Source organism: Rhamphochromis longiceps, linkage group LG19 (genome assembly GCF_057381845.1).
Source record: "Rhamphochromis longiceps isolate RC_006_pf linkage group LG19, R_longiceps_female_GT1.1, whole genome shotgun sequence".
Taxonomy (NCBI): Eukaryota; Metazoa; Chordata; class Actinopteri; order Cichliformes; family Cichlidae; genus Rhamphochromis; species Rhamphochromis longiceps.
Window position 1 is genome coordinate 16,294,529 of NC_140575.1, and position 14,616 is coordinate 16,309,144.

The 14,616-nt window shown below is 37.9% G+C and overlaps 1 protein-coding gene and 2 long non-coding RNA genes across 3 annotated transcripts in view; all 3 read left to right on the forward strand.

The window, feature by feature from the left end:
* Window positions 1-14,616, forward strand: part of LOC146646450 (uncharacterized) — a 240,629-nt gene that overhangs the window by 193,813 nt on the left and 32,200 nt on the right. The window lies entirely within an intron of this gene.
* Window positions 7,711-9,469, forward strand: LOC146646455 (uncharacterized). Its single transcript, XR_014908924.1, has 4 exons — window positions 7,711-7,765; window positions 8,884-9,031; window positions 9,131-9,219; window positions 9,430-9,469. It is a non-coding gene; the product is annotated as an uncharacterized LOC146646455 (long non-coding RNA).
* LOC146646456 (uncharacterized) lies at window positions 9,509-12,589 on the forward strand. Its single transcript, XR_014908925.1, has 3 exons — window positions 9,509-9,697; window positions 10,380-11,590; window positions 11,684-12,589. It is a non-coding gene; the product is annotated as an uncharacterized LOC146646456 (long non-coding RNA).

A 14,616-nucleotide genomic window follows, 5' to 3' on the forward strand; every position in this document is an offset into this window, starting at 1 on the left:
CTAGATGTTCTTTAAATATTTATGTGAATCTTTATGTAAATACTTTATCTTTGATCACATAACCAGAGTAGTTAAGGTTCTGGCATCTTCCTCACAAGACCTGTCTCAGCCTTGCTGTGATCATCCACCTGTTGTGATGCTCTGGGTTATTTCATTTCCTCAAACTCAAACTCCTTAAGCCCTTAAACCATGGCTATATTCCTTTACATTTTCAGCTGTATAAAACATTCCCATAGTCAGTAGCTTAGTCAGTAGCAGCTCCTCACTTGTGAGGCAAAAATAAGCAACCTTGGATTCTATGAACGAGAGGTAGCAGTGGAAATTCAAAATTCAATAAAGCTCCCTTCGCCAGGCCATAGTGCAACTTAGAAAACAGGTGGAATAAGTAACTTTACTTCTGTCTGATCAAAACTTTATTGCCTGTCAATGAGTAAATAAACATATGATAATGTGTCAAAGTTGTTACTGAACCGGTCTCAGCTGTGCCACGCCTGGTGACAACCTAAACATTGCCTCAGGCTGTGAGGTGTCTTTATAATAGACCCTGCTGTTGATTTATGAAGCCTCGAATTCAGTATTTTGGCTGTTTCCCTCTTCGTATTTTGAAACCAGACAACCAGAGGCCACAGTGCATTGCCATTCAGTAGCCTAATAGCAGAAACAGAAATAAAAACTGAAATACGTTTTTAAAAAAATTGAAGTTAGAAATACCATTGTTTTCCACAGAATGCATGCCTACAATATTCAAGTTATTAAAACATGTTCAGGGTGAAAATGCCTAAATAATGTGTAATAGTAATGAGAGAATAATGCTGTTTATGAGAGTATCCTCAGCTATCCCTTAGCAATAAATTAAACAAATGCATTTCCAGATATGTGTAAAACGATAATAATGACTCAACTGAATAGAAATGGTAAAGAAAAATAACAAAAAACAAGATACATTTTTCATTCCACTTAAGGTGACCTGAGCCAGGATATACACTTATATTGTAAGTTTGTTCTCATTTTGTGCTTAGATACTGGCAATTTCCTCAACAAGTGTGGAAATTATTAGTTAAAGGATCTATTTGTATCATATACTCTTTAACCCTATAAGACCCAACCCATCAAAAAATAGCCAGAAAATGTATTTTTTTATTCTGATTTGTTGGAAATGTGATGTCTAATAAACCTTATAACAAAATCCACAAAAAAAATGCTATATCGTATGTGTATCATATGTGTATCATTATATATTTTTTGTATTGCATTTGATACATTGGAGTTTTTGGCAACTTTTTGTTCACAACAATGTTTTGTCCATAACATTTTGAAATTATGGCAAGTATTGATCATGTTGATGAGATAGAGGTCTCAGAAACTCATGTATCAAATATGATACAAAGGGCATATAGGGTGAAATCTGTAGTTTTTAGGATGGATGTCAATTCATTACCTTGTGCAGTAAAGCCATGTGTCATAAAAAGTCTGCTGTTTTAGTAAAGCACAATAGCACGGTGGCATTGGCAATGGACTTTAACTAAAAAGCTAACAAGCCATATATGTCATGGTTTCCTTTTGTTCCACCCCTCTTGTCTCTGTGTCACATTCATACAGTATGTGTTAGTCTGTCTTAGAGCTAGAGCTTAAGTATAGCCAGGACTGAGGCTATACTGAGTTATTCAAAACATTCATGAATAACTGAAAATCGAAAGTTAACAAAGAAAACTAAGAACAAAGGAACCCTAAAGCAACCAATCCGAGAGTGCCTAAAAATTAAATAATTTTAAAAATTTTAAAAACCACGATCACTCACATCACACTGTTAAACTCTGATCGTCCCCTTCTTGGTGAAGCTATTGCATTTATTTGATGTAACAAAAAGGAAAGGCAACAGTTTCAAATGTTCTCTAACAACAAATCCAACTGGCTTGAAGTCAGACTTAGAGAAATATTTGTAAATAATATAGTTGAATATTAAGAGGTGCTGGTTTGAAGGTAAATGCAAAGAAAAACAGTAATTTGTGCCTCAGCTTGTCAGCACTTAATAATGCTCCTGTCAGCTCTTGAAGTTCGAGTTTTGTCAGATTCAAAGAATGTTGAGCCTAAGCACGAAACACTGTAATTAACAAATAAAAAAATGTCCTTGGGAAGAAAACACTTTATCTAACAAGAAATAAGAAAAGAAGATGCAAAACTAACCACTTGAACTACAAGATTGCAAGATTGCATGGCGGTTTACGTTTTTGGTTCATCTTGTGAACCTTTATAATTTAGCCCTTCTTTAACCATGCTCTTCAAAGGTTACGTCTATCCCTGGAATGGTTTTAAAGTGCTATCAGCTGCTGTGAGGACTTTTTCGACTTCAGCCATGATTGTAGTCTCACTCCACAAAAAGTAATTTGTAAGTTATTGCTCTATCTGGCAGCACTGATTCATCTCACAGTGCATTACATTTTTCCATTTCACCACCAAAATGGACAAGGATTGGCTCTTCTACAGCAGATTTTCTGCCCTGACTTGAGCTTCCAGACAACCTTCTCTAGGTGGATACAAATCCCACCTCCTCCTCCTGGAATATAAATCTGAACTGTCTTTATGTGTTATGAAGAGTCTTTTAGTTTTATATTTAATGTACTTTCAGAATGACAGTGGAAGGTCCATACTAAATAAAGGGATGGGGGGACTAATAATAAGTCAACACTGTGACTGAGGATCAGTTTCAAGTTGAAGCCTTAAAAGCCTTGTCACTATAGGATTGGTACTTTGGCCTAATTTCCTAACAGTTCTACAAAGAAAGGAAGATAATTTTCTTGTGAAGATATCTGACTGGACATACATGGAGTGGCAAGATTTAAACTCCTGTTCATTCGGATTAGATTTTTGTCTTTGTAAAATATATTTTACCTGTTTGTCTGACATTAAAAGTGGAATGGCGTTAATCTTCTCAATAACGTATGAAAGAGGTAGGTTCACAGCGTTCTGTGGCTTTTTAAAGTATCTTTCTGAGTACAGCAGACATAATAAACACGTTACATAACTGCTCTAAGAAAGAGAATAACATTCTGGCTTATTTTAAAAACAACTCAAACTTCAAATGTTAGCAGAAATATTATTAGGTTCAACTTAAGAGATGGGCATACTCTATCGGCTTTAAATGGAAAGCTTCAGAAACCCTCACTCTCCAACACCGTTCTTTTGAGGGCTAGGATGGATTAGGGAGATCCGTGTCTGAGCATTTCTGTAACTTTCCAAAGACGACAGTGTGACATTCACACTCACTTCACACTGTGACTGCCTTACTATGTGTCGGCAAGAAGGTGGTTTAAAACTTCTCTCCCTCTGGCTCTTTTAAGGCATTTCTGTAACACCAATTTGTGGCTTTTCATGTGCACCGCTGTCATTTCATCCAAGGGGAAAATTTCTCTTAATGTGCACAATTATTGTTCAATTACATACCCTGCCTCTCTTTGAAAGTTAGCTTTTTGTTACATTTTGAAGTGTGTACTTTCAGAAGTGACTTTACAGACATTTCTGGCATGGTTTCACAGCACATTTGTACCACCTGTGTCAATCTGTATTAATCAAACACAACCAAATATACTTTTGTGTGCCGGTCATTATTAGTTGCCCATGGTTGTTACTTTTTGTCTAAAAGTCTTGAGATACCCCTCATTTCTTATTATTTTAAAGTTTTTTTAGCAATTGTTTTTCAGGATTTCTGAAGGTCACAAACACTAATCCAGATCAATTTGAAAACGGTGTTTTCGTCTAAAAACGCTCCGCGTCCACACTATCGTTTTCAAGCATTTGTTCATCCACACTGAAACAATCGAAAATGCTACGTTACTGGATTGCTCATGGGTGACACGTAAGACAATTCAACCTGCATCATTTCTGTCTGCCGTTTATTTGAAACATCGCGGCAAAATGTCGAGGAAAAGCACCGAGTTTTTTAAATGGACTGACAATGAGGTGGAGTTGTTGCTACGATTAACACAAAAGTACAAAGTTGCAAAAGCGAATGAGAATTACAGAGTTTGAAGAAAAGCTATCTGGAGCAAGTACAAACTGATATTAATCTTTAGTAGGGCTGTCAAAATTGAGAGCAAACAAAACGACTGCTCTATAATGCCCTGCGTAATCTTAGTTTAATTGGTCACATGACTAAAATACGTCATCGTTTTCGAAAAGGCCCAAGGTTCTCGGTCCACACTGAGACGCGAAAACAGCGTTTTCAAATGTATCCGCTTTGGAGAGCGTTTTCAAAAAGCTCAGTTTTCCTTGACCAAAGACGCTGTCTCAGTTTGGACGGAAGGTCAAAACAGAGAGAAAAAGATGCATTTTCAATTATTATTATTATTGTGGACATGGCCAGAGATGCGTCTGGTCTCATCAGAAATGGTCTCAGTTCAAGGGTGTCAAAACGCCATACTTAAGGTAGGGAAACAGGGAGAATAGGCAGAGGTATGCCAAATTGCAAAAGAACTGGACTGACAATCAGTGGTGTTATTAATCCAAATGTGTTATTTTTGGCTCAATTCATTGTCAATATATAGAGTTGGGCAGGAGAGAGATACAACAATGGATGTCTAAAGCTCTGACATGGTTTGGGGTTTTATTTTAACCACAGGTGCTGGAGATCTTGGTAAAATTGATGGACTTTTGAACACTGAAAAGCACATTAAGATTTGATCCACCATACAATAACTTCTGGAAAGCATGTGATTGGAAACTGCTTAATTTTTCAGCATGATAATGATCTCAAACACTAAGAACACGAGCCTAAGAGAGCCAACAACTTCCAATACTACACACCAGGCTGTGTTGCAGCATAAAGGTGGACATAGAAAATACTCATTTCAAAGTCATTAGAATTGTACAAGCTCTGTTTATGCCTTATACAGGGAGTGCAGAATTATTAGGCAAATGAGTATTTTGTCCACATCATCCTCTTCATGCATGTTGTCTTACTCCAAGCTGTATAGGCTTGAAAGCCTACTACCAATTAAGCATATTAGGTGATGTGCATCTCTGTAATGAGAAGGGGTGTGGTCTAATGACATCAACACCCTATATCAGCTGTGCATAATTATTAGGCAACGTCCTTTCCTTTGGCAAAATGGGTCAAAAGAAGGACTTGACAGGCTCAGAAAAGTCAAAAACAGTGAGCTATCTTGCAGAGGGATGCAGCAGTCTCAAATCTGCAAAGCTTCTGAAGCGTGATCATCGAACAATCAAGCGTTTCATCCAAAATAGTCAACAGGGTCGCAAGAAGCGTGTGGAAAAACCAAGGCGCAAAATAACTGCCCATGAACTGAGAAAAGTCAAGCGTGCAGCTGCCAAGATGCCACTTGCCACCAGTTTGGCCATATTTCAGAGCTGCAACATCACTGGAGTGCCCAAAAGCACAAGGTGTGCAATACTCAGAGACATGGCCAAGGTAAGAAAGGCTGAAAGACGACCACCACTGAACAAGACACACAAGCTGAAACGTCAAGACTGGGCCAAGAAATATCTCAAGACTGGTTTTTCTAAGGTTTTATGGACTGATGAAATGAGAGTGAGTCTTGATGGGCCAGATGGATGGGCCGTGGCTGGATTGGTAAAGGGCAGAGAGCTCCAGTCCGACTCAGACGCCAGCAAGGTGGAGGTGGAGTACTGGTTTGGGCTGGTATCATCAAAGATGAGCTTGTGGGGCCTTTTCGGGTTGAGGATGGAGTCAAGCTCAACTCCCAGTCCTACTGCCAGTTTCTGGAAGACAGCTTCTTCAAGCAGTGGTACAGGAAGAAGTCTGCATCCTTCAAGAAAAACATGATTTCCATGCAGGACAATGCTCCATCACACACGTCCAAGTACTCCACAGCGTGGCTGGCAAGAAAGGGTATAAAAGAAGAAAAACTAATGACATGGCCTCCTCGTTCACCTGATCTGAACCCCATTGAGAACCTGTGGTCCATCATCAAATGTGAGATTTACAAGGAGGGAAAACAGTACACCTCTCTGAACAGTGTCTGGGAGGCTGTGGTTGCTGCTGCACGCAATGTTGATGGTGAACAGATCAAAACACTGACAGAATCCATGGATGGCAGGCTTTTGAGTGTCCTTGCAAAGAAAGGTGGCTATATTGGTCGCTGATTTGTTTGTTTTGTTTTTGAATGTCAGAAATGTATATTTGTGAATGTGGAGATGTTATATTGGTTTCACTGGTAAAAATAAATAATTGAAATGGATATATATTTGTTTTTTGTTAAGTTGCCTAATAATTATGCACAGTAATAGTCACCTGCACACACAGATATCCCCCTAAAATAGCTAAAACTAAAAACAAACTAAAAACTACTTCCAAAAACATTTAGCTTTGATATTAATGAGTTTTTTGGGTTCATTGAGAACATGGTTGTTGTTCAATAATAAAATTATCCCTCCCATTCTCCTATTAGAATATAATGAAATGAGGAGGAGGTCAAGATTTTGCATCTATCTATCTATCTATCTATCTATCTATCTAGATAGATAGATAGATAGATAGATAGATAGATTCAGGGTAAAAAAAAAAACTAGTCCCTTATGCCAAACTCCCCTCTTTCATGACCAACCAGGTCCCACTTGACTTTGATATTTATAAGGATGCAGGACTGAGACACAATGCAGGTTTGAAAAGCTGATGTTTATGGAAGTAAGAACTCAACTGATGTCACAAGACACAACACACAGGGGGAAAGACATTGTCTTCATTGAATGAATTTAGAATGAGATTCCGTATGTGTTTGCGTGTGCGCGTGTCTATACAAAAAAGTAAGTATCTGTGTGCACATGTGTGTGTCCAAGAATGAGACAGAGAAAAGCAAAGGTAGAGTATGTTTATGTGTGTGAGAAGGAGGATAGTAGAGAGGGTGAAATCATTAATTCCTGGCATTGAGGACGGGAAGCTAAGCCACTGAGGAGACACACACACACACACACACACGCACACAGTTTTTTGCAGATCAACAGTGCCACCTAGGTCTAAAGTATAGAATTGTATCTGTTGAGTCATATCTGCAAGAAATATTCCAACTACACCTCCATCCAGATCTCTACACTCTTAGAAAGGATGTGTTAAAAAATGACACAAAAAATGTGTTGTTACACTATTAACACATTTTGTGTAAATTTTAACATAACATGTGTAAGAAAATGTGTAAACATTGAAAAAATGTGTAAAACGCTTAACACACTTGATGTGTTGCACAGTTTAACACATTTTGTGTGTTATTTTCAGAATCTAACAACAGGACCTAAAATTAGCAGCTCAGTAATTTGATGCTAGCCCTGTGTTTAGTGAAATAAATTGTAGATTAACAATGTATTATAACTATATTAACTGAATAAATAAAATGTTTAGTTATTGTTTGTTTTCCTTAATCCTTTCCTCATTACTTTCAACAAATAAAACATTTTATAATGTAATGTGGACCAAGGTGTGTATGGTGTACTAAAATTCTGAAAGAGGATTAATTTTTTATTTCTCAATATGTATGGCATACCAATTAATGGCCATGGCTATACTATAAGCATAAGTATCCACAAAGAACAGGCTTAATTTTGACCATAACATGTGAATATAATTGAAGCAAAAGTAGAAAATGAAATGAGTAAGAACACATGCTTAAAATTGAAACAAATTCTGCCCAGCAACATGACATACCGGCGGCGGGAAGGGGGCGCTATCTTTCGCGCCACTGAGACAAAGGAGACAAAGATGGAGGTTACGTCGCCTAGTATGTTGTCAGACCTTACAGTAAGTATCATTTACCAGTTTATCTTAATGTACTGAAAATATGCCGGGTTTCTGGAAGAATGTGAATTTATATAAAATATAGGAGTTATGTAGGAGTTTAGAGTTTAAGTTAATTACTGCTTAACTATACCTAACTAACCTTAATGTAACAGTCTTGCTAACATATCCTACTCTTAATTTTATTATTAGTTCTTGGATTTCGTGCCATACTCCATTAGAGTTAATGTGTTTTGGTAGTATTTTTATGTATTACTTTATTCATGTATTTATCTATTTACTTTATTTATGTATTAGAGTATTCAGAAATTGCTCTTAGAACCAGTGTGGTAGTTGGCTAGCGGCTCCGACAGGCATTATGTTGTCTATGAGCAACGCCAGAGTCAGCACCTAACCGTAGCAGTGTTGAGTAAAATGACAATATTGTGGTTAGCTCTGAATATAGCAAATGTAGTTATCACCGCGACCATTCGTTTACTAGCAGAGAATAGGAATAAAGACTGAGTAACTTTAACATGAAATATACCTCATATTGACAGAGATAATTATTTTTTCAAGCAGTTAAAGCAGTTTTTGCATCTAGTATGATTAACTAAAGTATGTGCACATTCTTTTTTAAGGCTTATTGCTGGAAACATGCTCTGATATAGTTTCTTTTTTATGCAGAACTTCTGAGGAAGTAATAGTCAGTGTTATTTAAAAAACCAAACAACAGCAACTTGACCATGCAAATTATCTTACTTATTTAGCCATGTGTTTCATTTTTTCAGCACACATATGACAACTTAGAATCTGTCAAAGTCCTTGTAACCACTTTTATAGATGAGAAAGAAATTTGTAAAAAAAAAAAATTCTTATTGTCAGCAGTGCCACAGACATCAGACATCACTATTAGTCAGGATCAGATTTATTCACCAAGTAGCAACTAGAAGATAAAATCAATTTATTTATTATTCAGAATTTCTTTTAGTCATTGCGTTATAATCACGTAGTTAAGAAACCGCCTTCTTCTGCTGCAGCTTTTTGAGTAAACTCGTGCTTTTATGCTCTGTGGAAATTTGCTGTCATGACTTTGAAGATTATTGCAGAGAGGTAAAGTGTCTGGTGTTGCCTTTACACAGTCTACCATTACCACAGAAGAACAAAGTCAACCCCTGAAGTCACTCAGGAAAGCCCCACAGATTCTTAAGGAGTATGAAACCTGTCGGTGCCATCGAGGAGGCTCCTTGTGAAGACTTGCATTGGGGATTTGGTGGAGAGGTGTGGTTAGTAAGTATAGCACTTTACTGTACTTTGTTAAAATTTTGCAATGAATGTTTTCCTTTAAAAATGTTGAAGTGCACAGAAGTAAAAAAGTTTGTTTTCCAGTTACCCTCTTAGTGCAGAGAAGCTAACTGTAGCAAAAAGCATCCTCACCAATTTTCCACCCTTAAGTGGCAGGACAGGGGGAAGGATTTGTAAGTAAATTTAGCATTTTAATAATGTAAATTCCACTACATACTGTAAATTGCACTTGTTCCCACTTACTGTGTATCGTTTAACCTTTATCTAATTATTTATTAGAGCTTTTTTTCTCAGTTAAAATTGCTCAGCTGTTACCCATATACCTCTGTCCTTTCTTCCTCAGGAGCATTATTATGATCCAGTCTCTCATTGTGGATTCCTAGAGACTAAACTGCGCAACCTTAGACGGAATCTCGACCAGGGGCAGAGACGTTATAAGAAGCAAAAAGTGACAGATGACTGTGGTGAAGACAAGAAGCTCAGGCGAGAGGATGGGAATACCAGCAGCACAGATGAGTGGGTCACCCAAGTTATTGCGGCCCTCAGCTGAGAACCTTCCAATTATCATGTCAGGCATGGAGGAAACATACACCAGTCTCAGAGCCTGGAATATTCGGAGAGTACCCACGGTTTTTGGACATGCCAAGTCTGGTAAGTTGCTTGGTTCTCTGGTAATGGTTTATGTACTCCTTCTCCACTCAGTTGTGTTTTGCATACAAAGTATGTAACAGGAGTCGATACATTTGGAGGTATGTTTATGAGCTCCTAGTGAATATTTTGAAAGTTTTATAACTTCAGAGTTTGATCATTACTCCCTGCGCACTGATTACAATGAGCATCACTTTTCACATGGTCCAAAATCTTAGTCGTACCACCAAATGACTATCTAATAGTAGGGACATCAAATGACAATGCAGAAAGTGCTGCTCGTGGAAGTGAAAACCCTACAAAAAATCACCTAAATCTGTATGAAACTGCTTTCAGCAGCACTATTTTCAACAAAAAAGCTCTACAGGACAAACCGCAGACAGACAACATAAGAAATTGTCTGCTAGAAAGTTGAACATCAGCTAAAAAGTCCTAATTTTTTCTCAGGGTCTGATGGGACCCAAATCATAGCTAAAATTAAGGAATAATGGACTTGTATTCAAATACCACTCCAAGTAAATTGTTGTTTCACTGTGTAGGTAAGCTTGATGTGGAATGGGTAATAGAAATGTGATACTATAAAGTTTGATTTTAGCCTTTCAGCTACCAAATGGACAGAATGTACTTTTGATTTAATGTATTTAATGCTTCATTTTAAACGTAAACACTTCTTTTATTTCCGTAGGCTGGACTTGGAGTTTGGCAATCTTACAGGAGGAAAGGTGGACCTCTTTTTGCGAAAATGGGAAGCCAGTAGGGCTGCCACAAACGATTATTTTGATAGTCGACTAGTCACCGATTATTTATGCGATTAGTCGACTAATCAGATCATCATCCACTGGACGTAAAACTACAGCTTATTGCACCAGCAGCATCTGCTCTTATATAACTATCATTAGCTTACAGCTTTAAGCTTTTAAGGTGCTAACTAAAAATAAAGACAAGATGATAGTTTATTCAATTTTAATGAAATTTGCAGATTGTTTCGGTAAAGTTTAATAAACTCCTTGCTATCTAAAATATAACAGGACACCGGAGTATATTCTCCAGCATCTCACACTTCTGATAATCAGCTGTCTGCTTGACGTTTATTCAGCTGTGTAAAAACTATAACTTTAATCTCAGCCAAACCGATTTACTCAGGAACAAATAAAATACTAAAAAAAAAAAAAAAAGCCAAACAACAACATTTTTAATTTATCTAAGTGACTCATATATATTTAACCTGAGTCGCGAAAGACGGCGGTGGGTTTGAAAACAATTTGCCGGGAGTCCGGTGTTCTCACGGCGCTAGTGACCTAGCCCCCGGCTAGCTATCGAGCTAGTGGGTAACAGACGTCTCCGAAAACGTCGGAGCGCTTTTGAAAATATGTGGTGTCCTGATAAACTGAGCAGATATTTGAGGTTTACACAGCTACATTCTCGCCTGAAAATATGTTAAACGTTTATTTTGTGACCCAGAAAGAATAATAAGAGTAATATTAAAACTAACTAGCTACCGCCATTGTTGGAAACTAAGCTGGGCCGCGCTATGAATTCTGGGACACAGCTGCTTCTTCTTCTTCTTCGGGGTTTAACGGCAGCTGGCATCCTTGTACATGCTGTGCTGCCATCTTCTGTTTCAGTCCGTTATTACACTCTTAAATCCTGCTATTATTCCTGCGTCTTTTGCGATCTTACAAAGCTTCAAACGACACGTCGACTATTAAATCAGTCGTCGACGATTTTGATAGTCGACGTAATCGTGACTAGTCGACAAATCGTGGCAGCCCTAGAAGCCACTATCATTCCGAAGCTCAAATCAGTAGCTGCCCTGGAAACAAGAACCCCCCCGCCATGTGTTAACACACCTACTCCCACCAGTTGGTGCCAGTCGTTGCAGCCTTTTTTGCACTGGTATGTATTCAGTAAAGTTCTCACGGTATTTACCTGAGGAAAGCATTTGTCTACACCTCACTGAATACTATCTTTATCTTCCCCATCTCCAAGCCTGGAACAAGTATTGCATCGCTTTGCAGTGATCCTGAAGCATCATCCACAACACACCAACCCCAGCTGATATGCATCGGTGATCTAAAGAGGGCAACCAGGCAGTACATCATTGTTGCTAAGAATGACAGAGTAACCATTTCTCTGAATGATGGCCTGACGTGTGCTGTGGATAAGCTTTTCAAACTGTACTGGGTATGTAACTTGTCCTATCCAGCACCACTTGGCTCCGTCTTCACCTTCTTTGAGTTTGTCTATGACCTGCCGCTGTCCACCCAAAGGAAAACCAAAGTACTGGAGCTGATTGCACAGATTAAAGGATGCAAGTAAAATGTTCACCTGTCCAAAATGTAGAGAGTCTCTGTTCACAGAGGTGAGAAACCTCATTTGGCATCTTTGTCAAATACACTGCTTATCAGGACTGACCATTTTTATGCCTATGCAGTGGAAAGGTCAGACAATATGAACTGATTGGCTGAAATTTTTGATTTTCGTATTTAAACCCAAGGTACAAAATTGTATAACCTGGATGCTATATTCGCCAAAATGTATGTTTTTCTGTTTGCATGCAACTGCACATTTGTTAAATGTTGACAATTTGTTGAAGATGACAATTGTTACCTTTAAAAATTTTAATTCATGTATTGTCTGGATTATATCAGAACATTATATATATATTGAAAAAATTGAAAAAAGGGCAATCATATATATTGCCCTCAAATTTTTTTGACATTTTAATGATCTAGAGAGATAGAAAGCTAGTCAGATATGAATTTTGTTTGATTTTGTAAAGTAAAAATTGTGATATAGCTTTGGCTAAAATTGAATTTAAAACATTTTAATTGAAAAGATTCTGACAGCTGTTGTTCATTCAGTTTGTAATGATTTATAATATGCCAAATAAAAAATGGAATTCAATAAATGTATAATATATACCCATCTTTTTTCTCCTTTTTTAAAAAAAATTGAAATGTACACATTTTAACACACCTTTGTGTCAAAATAACACATCTTTGTGTTTACATTTTTTAACACAGAAGATGTGTTAAAGGAGCAGACACATTAATTGTGTTAAAACTGACACATCATGTGTTGTCCCTAATCTGATGCAGCACATGTGTTAAAATTTAACACATGATGTGTCAATTTTAACACATCCCTTCTAAGAGTGTACATATATGGTAAATGGCCTGCATTTGTATAGCGCTTTTCTAGTCCATAGGACCCCAAAGCGCTTTACACTACATTCAGTCATCCACCCATTCACACACACATTCACACACTGGCGATAGCAAGCTACATTGTAGCCACAGCTGCCCTGGGGCGCACTGACAGAGGCGAGGCTGCCGGACACAGGCGCCACCGGGCCCTCTGACCACCACCAGTAGGTAAACACGGGGTTAGTATCTTGCCCAAGGATATTTGGCATGCAGCCAGGATGCAGCCTGGGATCGAACCACCGACCTTCTGATTAGTGGCTGACCTGCTCTGCCACCTGAGCTACAGCCACCCATATTAGGTTTCTTTTCTAGTTGATATCCTTGCATGCTAATGAAGCTATCATCGTTTTTATAATAACATCCAGCAAGGCCCTAAAGGCACACAGGAAGTGAAGAGAAAGACCACAGTTCCATCACCTAATCGATGAAGACATCAGTCTGTCCTCTGAGGGGAGTTTGACATTACATTCGAAACTCAACTGCAGCAACCAGGGCAGATAGGCAGCATTGATGAGTATACATCACGTTTGAGGGGACCGGTTTTGATCAGATACTATGCTTTCAATTCCTATCACATTTCTCTTTTTGGAGAAATAATCTTCCAAACTATGGCTATTATGTTAATGGCTTTCAAACTACACTTTGTCTGGATAGTATTTTGTCTGCAATGCCCTGCCAGCAGTCTTTTCTCTGGATAACTCAGGTCCCTAGGTTAAATGGACGCACAAAACTTCCACTACAATAAGGTGATTATTCCAGCAGGGCAGCAGGGATTCCAGCTGAGTTTAAGCATCTTTAAGCTTCCCTGTTGAGCCATTCTGAGACTTGCATTGAATCCCAAGCTGTGACTTCAAAAGCCACTAGAACTTCTACTGCAGTGATTATGCTGGGTGGCAAGCAGTCGTCAGATATCTGAGTATTTATGATCACTGACATGTGTGTGTGTGTATGTATATATATATATATATATATATATATATATATATATATATATATATATATATATATATATATATATATTAGTACAAATGAGATATTTAGTGTTTCTGTCATTCAGACATGTTTAACTTTATTCAGCCATTCCAAAAGCTTTAGGCCAATTTAATTCATATTTTTTTTCCATTTTACCTTCTTTCGAGTTTAGGGAATTGCATGGATCTGGCTTTAAACTGGGCACCATCACTGCACCAGTTGATAAGGGTTTTAAGTCAGTCTGTGGAGTCTAAATCTAACAAGGGATGGAAATTTCAAGTTGTGGGTGGAACTCAGGCTGAAAAAATAAATCAAAAAAGTAAATTTAAAAATATGAAGTCAAGTCGTTAGGAAGGTGTTGAAAGATTCCAGGTAGAGTGGGTTTGTTGCAGCGTTTTGAATTTAGATGGATAATTTTCCTAAAAATGTGTAGTTGTCACAACGGGGTTTGCCAGTGTATTAGGTACAGGACCCAAAACCAGATGCAGAGAGGTACAGCTGGTTTCAACACAAAGCGAGCCTTTACTCAGGTTGAAGGCAGTTGCAAACTATGAACACCTATGAAGAAACTATGACTGACTTTAACCACCGTGGAGCGTAAAACAGATAACCTGACAATGTGAACAGAAACACACAGACTAAATACACACAAGGTGTGATTAGAGGAAGTGAAAACACATGAGGAAACAGCTGATACACATGAACCTAATGACGCTACTGGGAAGAGAAAATAAAAACAAT